The 7322-nt window shown below is 37.9% G+C and overlaps 1 non-coding gene across 1 annotated transcript; it reads right to left on the bottom strand.

Moving 5' to 3' along the window:
- Positions 1-316: 316 nt before the first annotated feature.
- LOC111724567 lies at positions 317-378 on the bottom strand. The gene has a single exon (XR_002772845.1). It is a non-coding gene; the product is annotated as a U7 small nuclear RNA (small nuclear RNA).
- Positions 379-7322: the final 6944 nt, after the last annotated feature.

Here is a 7322-nt window from a genome sequence, read left to right as displayed (position 1 = left end):
AATTAGCAAATACAATGTACATTTGAATCACTGAATTGCAAACATGAATAAAGGATGTTTTACCTAATTGTTCCACAGTTTCTCTCAGTTAAACATGAGAAAAGTTGTTTTGATTTCCTAGGAATAAAACATCCATGATCTTTCATTCTCACCTTCAGGGCAACTGTTAAGAACCGATATTCTAATATATGCCGAATGTATTCTAATAGATGCTGAATATGTTCTAATATATGGAGTTGCATATATACTCCCACTCGGCTTTGGTTTAATGTCTATTTCCATCTTTTTAAATTAATTTTTTTCTTTTTTATGGGAGAGCGGCCTTCCCATGAGAACCAGAAAATCTCCTGGACAAATTCTAAAAGAGCTATAACTTAAATAGAATTTTTAATGAGCTCCACTCAACTTACTCAATAGAAATTGGAAAACTTCAAACCATAATATAGGTTGGTGCCTGTGGCTCGGTGAGTAGGGCACCAACACCATATACCAAGGGTGGTGGGTTCAAACCCGGCCCCAGCCAAACTGCAACAAACCATGATATATATACATTCCTAATGTATATTTAATATAGAGAGTTGCAAGAAAGGTAACCATGTTTTAAGACTTTGGATCCAGTATCCAAAACATCTACAAAACTAAAGGCGGTAGGCAGTGAAAGTTTTGTTCTGGTTTCAAGTGATTTATTTTTATTTTCCTATTCATGTATAATAATAGCTATCACTTATTTAAAACTGTCTTTGTACCTAGTAACCATGATAAGCATCTTAATGACATTAGGTATTTAATTTTCCTAATAATCCTCTGAGGTAGGTATCATTTTATACATTCTACAGGTCAAAAAATTACGACAACAACTATAACCTACAAAAACATCACATTGATTATCATTCAAACTTAGAGTCACATTCCCTCCCCCTGTGTCTATCGCTGTGTCCTCTGAACTCTTTGCTCCTTTTGTGCTGGTTTTTGAATATATATATCCTCAAAACACATCTTAACGATTTTTCCCTTTTCTCTCTCTTTTTGTTCCTTAAACTGACCATAATCTAAAGCAAAAATATCTTAATTATAATTTTTATTTATAATATTTTTTATATTTTATATCCTAAGTATAAACATATGACTGAAATGCTTTAAAATATTGTTAAAACTTGAAACCAACCAAAAAGAAAGAAAAACCAAAACTTGAAACCAATTGTTTTTATTTATTCAACTGCATATTTAGTTTAATTTCTCCCCTTAGATTATCCACTCTGAAATTCTGTCTTTTGATCAATGAATTTGAAAAGATTAATGAAATAGTTGGATTCCTGACCATTTTATACTATTATATTTCTCATACAGTAACAATCATATTTCTTTTAAAAAATTTGTTGGCTGTGCACGGTGGCTCATGGCTATAACCCTAGCAGTCTGGGAGGCCGAGGCAGGTGGATTGCCTGACTTCAGGAGTTCAAGACCAACCTGAGCAAGAGCGAGACCCTGTCTCTAAACAATATCCAGGCTTTATGATGGGGGCCTGTAATCCCAGCTACTCGGGAGGCTGAAGCAAGAGAAATCACTTGTGCCCAAGAGTTTGAGGTTGCTGAAAACCATGATGCCACAGTGCTCTACCAAGGACGACAAAGTGAGACTCTGTCTTAACAACAACAACAAAAATTTGTTCATAGTGACCTAAATTTAACAATATTCTTTAAAAAAAAAAATCTAATCTAAATCTACCTTCAAATAACAATACATTGCTTCATATATGGTGCAGGTACCTTGCAATATAATATCCTCAATCTGTCCCTCTTTTCCTTGTGAATTGCTATGATGTCATTTGTCCATAAGCCATACATTGCATGATTGTTACTTTACATGCACAGTTATTTTTTAGATTATGTAAAAATAAAAAAATAAAATATTTTGGCTCAGTGCCTATGGCTCAAGTGGCTAAGGTGCTAGCCACATACACCGAAGGTGGTGGGTTCGAATGCAGCCCGGGCCCACCAAAAACAACAATGATGGCTGCAACCAAAAAAATAGCCAGGTATTGTGGCGGGTGCCTGTGGTCCCAGCTACTTGGGAGGTTGAGGCAGGAGATTCGCTTGAGCCCAGGAGTTGGAGGTTGTTGTGAGCTGTGATGTCACGGCACTCTATCCAGGGGGACAGCTTGAGGCTCTGTCTCAAAAAATAAAAAATAAAAAAGATAAAAGATTTTGTTTTGCCTTCACTTATTCCTTCTGTAATGCTTTTTCTTGCTTTACAAGATCCAAATTTCTGACCTGTGTCATTTTCTTCTGCCTGAGAACCTCTTTTAACATTTCCTACAGGGCAGGTCTGTGGGCAGGGAAATCCCCCAGCTTTAGCTTGTCTGAGAAAGTAGTTCTTTAGTTTTGAAGGATAAGTTCATAGGTAGAGAATTCTAGGTTGGTGGGTTTATATTTTGACTTTAAGCAATCTTCCTCTACAAATCTGCACATTGTAGGTTTTTCAGCTATCATCCACCACAACCCTGTCACGCTGGTAAAATGTTGAGGGAAAAGGAGTGTTTTATGTGGGTCACTATGAAAGTTTAGAGACAGACTGTGTTATGGTCCATTATTTCACTTCCAAGAAACACAGTTGGCAGAGGCCTTTCAGATCCACGCGTGCAAGTTTCAACTTACTAGGCTTACCACTGTGGCTGGGAGGGCTTCATTTGTTTCCATGTGGTTTTTTGATATCTGTGTATCCCAACACTTTCATAATGACCCATGCATTACAGGTCAGTATGAAACCCATACTGAGTGGTGGGTCACAACTCAGTCTTTTAGTGGGTCTATACCTTTAGCATACATCTTTCACAATTCTTTCTCTGGTGGCATAAATTCCCCTACTGCTATTAGGGGTAAAGAAGGCTAGAGGAGATGGGAAGGGAGAAAATGCTTGGCTAATTTTGCCCACAGAGCATAGGTCTTTGTTGTGGGAACACTCTTGGATTATTTCATAATAATATTCTTCCTCCTATCCTGCCAGGGCTATGAAGGAATCTGTCCCAGATCTTCACCATGAGATCCTGCTGGGGTAAAGTCTATGAAACTATGTTCCCTACCAATACCATGGCTCCCGGGAGCTTTGCACTCTGCTAACCCACAGCCTCCACCCATTAATCAAAATGATCATTTGAGTGTTTCTGTGGATTTTCAGGAGGTAAGGGGACTTGCAACCTCAGTTCTCTAAAGGGTTAGAGAAGTTCCTGATATTAAACTTTCCTAGCTTTTCCTTACGGGAATAAAGCAATGATTCCCAAGCTCCTTAAATATTGGAACTAAGATCAGAAGTCCCTCACCTTAATTTTTAAAAATACAGTTGTTAAAAAAAAAAAAACATGTTTGAATTTTTTGCAATTGAAATAGGGACTAATAGAAGAAAAAAAATATTTTCCCTTCTTGCTCCACATATCATCTGAAGTGTTGACAGCCCTCAGAAATCTATCACAAATAAATTAAGCCTCCAGGGAAGGTAGCAGCTAAGCCACCTAGAATCCACATAGCCATCAGCGATGGAATCTTCATACTTTCTCTAAAGAAGATACATTGAACCACTGACTGCATTAAATCTCTCATCTTCTCAGCGCTTGAGGTTCTTTTGCTGATAAAGGCATTTAGATACATTTTATTGAAAACCATAGGACTACCCTCTGTGAGGCCATCCTCAGAGTGGCATATTCAAACCTCTTCTCTTCATCAACAATTCACTTTAGGCACATTTATTATTTTCTGGTAATTGTAAATGAAACAGCTGGTCATGACAATAAAATGAAGATACCTGTAAATGTCCTAATTTTCCTCACAGAACATTTCTGTTCAAGGTATAATTTACCAGGGAAACGCTAGTCTGAACTGAATTCTGACCAACAAGGAACATTTATTTGGGAAGTAGAGAGTATAGAAATTCTATAGGAAATTCGCACTCTGACCATATTCTAAAGTCAGGATGAGGATGGTTCTGCAGAAATACATGTTTACATAGGACTGGAGAAAAAGAAAATTGTAGACTAGACTATAGATTTACGTGGCATAATATTTAAAAAAGGTTGATGGCTTCACAGAATTGAGACACTCAACAAAGGCAAGTGACCAGCTTAGAATGTCATTAGTAATGTGAAAGGGCCTAACATCACGTTTTAGGAAAAACATGAAAGAAAAAAAGATTGTTTAGCCTAGAGAAAAGAAACTTGGGGAATAGGAATATTGCTCTAGACTGAAAGCTGAGCTTCAACACCTTTAGTCCCAAGTGACCTTAATAGTACCAGTAACCAGAAGTCACAGGAGTTATAGGAACTGGTGAAGAAAAACATCCTAAAAATCAGCAAAGTTCAAAGATGGAATAGTTTATTTCTGGATTTAGAAAATGCCTTATCATAAAAAGGATTAAAGTCAAACCAGCTAATTATATGCCCTGTTTGTTTTGTAGTCACTTTAAATCCTTTCTGAAGAAGGACGGCAAAGCACTGATAAATGCATGTAATTTTGTCTTTGTGTCCCTAAGGGCTAGTACATTGCCTGGAACACGCAAGGTGCCAAAATCAGGTTTACTGAACCAATTGAATTAATAGACAATTGGCCACTGGGGGAAGGAGAGCAAAATTGCAGAGGAAATTCAAGTTTGGAAAGATGAGTGGACTGATGAACTTTCAAGTCCCTCTAACAAAGCACGCCATGATGGTATTCCTTTATGCAACTCTTCTTCTAGCAACTAAGTTAACACTTTGTATTTCTGTGGACCAGTTTCAGAGTTCCCCAAGCCCTTCTGTACACACTTCCTACTTACCCCCCTAAGAACACTGGAAGGCATACAGGGGTGAGGCAGCTGAAGCTAGACCACTTGAGGGATTTGTCGGTGCTGCATTTGATAAATTGCAGAGCCAAGATTTGGACCCCTGATTCAAAGGACTTTCTACTTCCTCTCTTTATGAGGTGAAATAATTTCAACTTCATCAGTCTTTCCTCAAGAGTCCCAGTTTTAAAACCTTTCCACAGAAACCTTAAAGAGCACAATTAGTCAATTATAGAGTAGAAGCAATAATATTTGTCCTATTTTTCATATCAGTTACAGTGACTATCAATCTTGATGGACTATAATTCCTGTCTTGTGGTTATATGCATTTTGTGGACATAACTTCAGCATAATCAATTCTGAATAATTAAAATAGTCGCTAAAACTTACTGAAATGTATGTGTGCTTGACCCAGTTAGGACTTTTACATGCATTATTAGCGGAGTTGATCCTCACACAATCATAAAAGAAGATAACGTTATTATCCCAGTTTTACCACTGAGGTGAAGCAAAAGAGAGACAGTAATTTGTACAAAATTATGCAATTAAATATCAGGGCAGAGATTCCAACTCAGCAGTCTGACATTGGAAATTGTACTCTTAAACACTATCTGAGCTTAAGCTGCTCTGACAATCTCTGCTATATCTCCCATCAAAGAAGCCCCTGTTTAACTAGAACACTGAGTCTCCAGATCTCAATGCGGGGCTAGGATAATCTCTGCAGCTGGGGCAGGATATGGGCATCCTTGCTTGTACAGTGGCAGCATCACTGTCTGATTCCATTACTCTCTGTTCTACCTTTGACTTGTTTTTCCACAGATTTTCAAACATAGACTAGACCACAAACACTTTGCAGATTCAGTCTGCCTAGGTCATTTAGGTGCTGAGTTCCACCCCTTCAGCTCTACTGGATCTTAGAATCAACCCCGGTGAATGGAGCAGTGTGATGGTAATATTACCAAATCTTATGTGTAAGAATGGCAACTAAAATAACATGAAGAAGTAGGAACTACACAGTCATATCTCAGCAAATATAGCTTCCTGTCTTTTCCTTTGTACCTGAATGAAAGAAATCCTCCTAAAATTAAAATCCTAGAAAGAGAATATGTGGTATTGTCAGCATTTCTCTTCTAATAAAAATGGCATTAACACCAACCGGACCTGTCTTAAAGAGCATCCCCTCCCCTAATATATATTCCCTGGTAATGGCCTTGCCGGAGGTCACTGAAGAAAGCACATGTTCTTTTAAAAACAATGGTAAAGTTCTGCACTAAAACACTGGCAGTTTTTCTTTCTGGCCTGTGAAGTTCTAAGCAATTTTTGATTTCTAGTACTACTCTCGATACTTTAAATTTGTCAAAGAGTCTTTATTACTTTTGTAGCCAGACACATAGATGTTAAGCAAAATAAGAGAACACCTACCTGAACCGTGCATTGAATAGTGTAAGCCTATCAAAGAAAGAGAATATTCTTTGAGGTTGGAAACCATACAAAATAATACATATTAGAAGGCTAGCATAGATTAGGAACTGCTAGGACCCAAAGATAAAAAGATAAAGTCTCTATTCTTAAAGAACTAAGTCAAGTAATGCTCATCTAATTTTCCTTCCTCTGTTTCTTCTATTTCTATTAATACCATTCACTAACTGCAAAACTTCTAAACTGCAATCATTTCTGATATTTCCTCCAGCCCCTCCCATGAATCTACTTGGAGACCATGTCATACTTATTCCACCCTTATAATTTTTCAAATTCTTTCTTGGTACTTTATTCCTAGATCACGAGTACCTCATTAATTACGGCTATATTTTCCAATCACAAAACATTTTAACAAAATAGCTAAGGGAATTTTAAATATCTATTCCAATATCTTTCTGGAAAAACAATAGAACTGACCAAAATTAACCTTGTTGACTAGAACTAGCGAGTGATAAGGGTAAGCCTTGAACCATTCTTCATGTCTTTGGATTTAAGGATCTTTTGACCATAGCTGCCTTATTCCATTTTGTGTTGGTATCAAGGAATATTTGAGGCTGAGTTATAAAGAAAAAAAGGTTTATGTAGCTCCTGGTTCTGAGGCAGTACAGGATACATGGCCCCAGCATCTGCTTGGCTTTTGGTGAAGGCCTGAGGCTGCTTCCCTTCATAGCACATGGCAAAGGGGAGCCAATGTGCAGAGGTCTCCTGGTGACAGAGGAAGGAAAATCTGAATGGGGCAAGTGCCAGGCCTTTAACAACCAGCTCTTGTGGGAACAAACTGAGAACTCACTCAACCCCCAAGGGAGAGCATCAACCTATCCATGAAGGATCTGCCCCCATGAGCCAAATATCCCATTAGGACCAACCTCCAATAATGGGATCAAATTCCAACATTTATAGAAGATAAACATACCAGGTACACATAGACCAGGCTACCCAGTATGTAGAATAATTACGGAGTATTTCCAGTTCTTCTCTGGGTTATGTTAAGATGAGTGTACTTTCCGAATCATACCCCGGGTTTCCCTGCTTTTGTA

This window comes from Otolemur garnettii, unplaced genomic scaffold (assembly GCF_000181295.1).
Source record: "Otolemur garnettii isolate 467f Iridium unplaced genomic scaffold, OtoGar3 scaffold00001, whole genome shotgun sequence".
Classification (NCBI taxonomy): domain Eukaryota; kingdom Metazoa; phylum Chordata; class Mammalia; order Primates; family Galagidae; genus Otolemur; species Otolemur garnettii.
The sequence above is the reverse complement of the archived record's forward strand: the minus strand, read 5'-3'. Positions and strand labels throughout refer to the sequence as shown.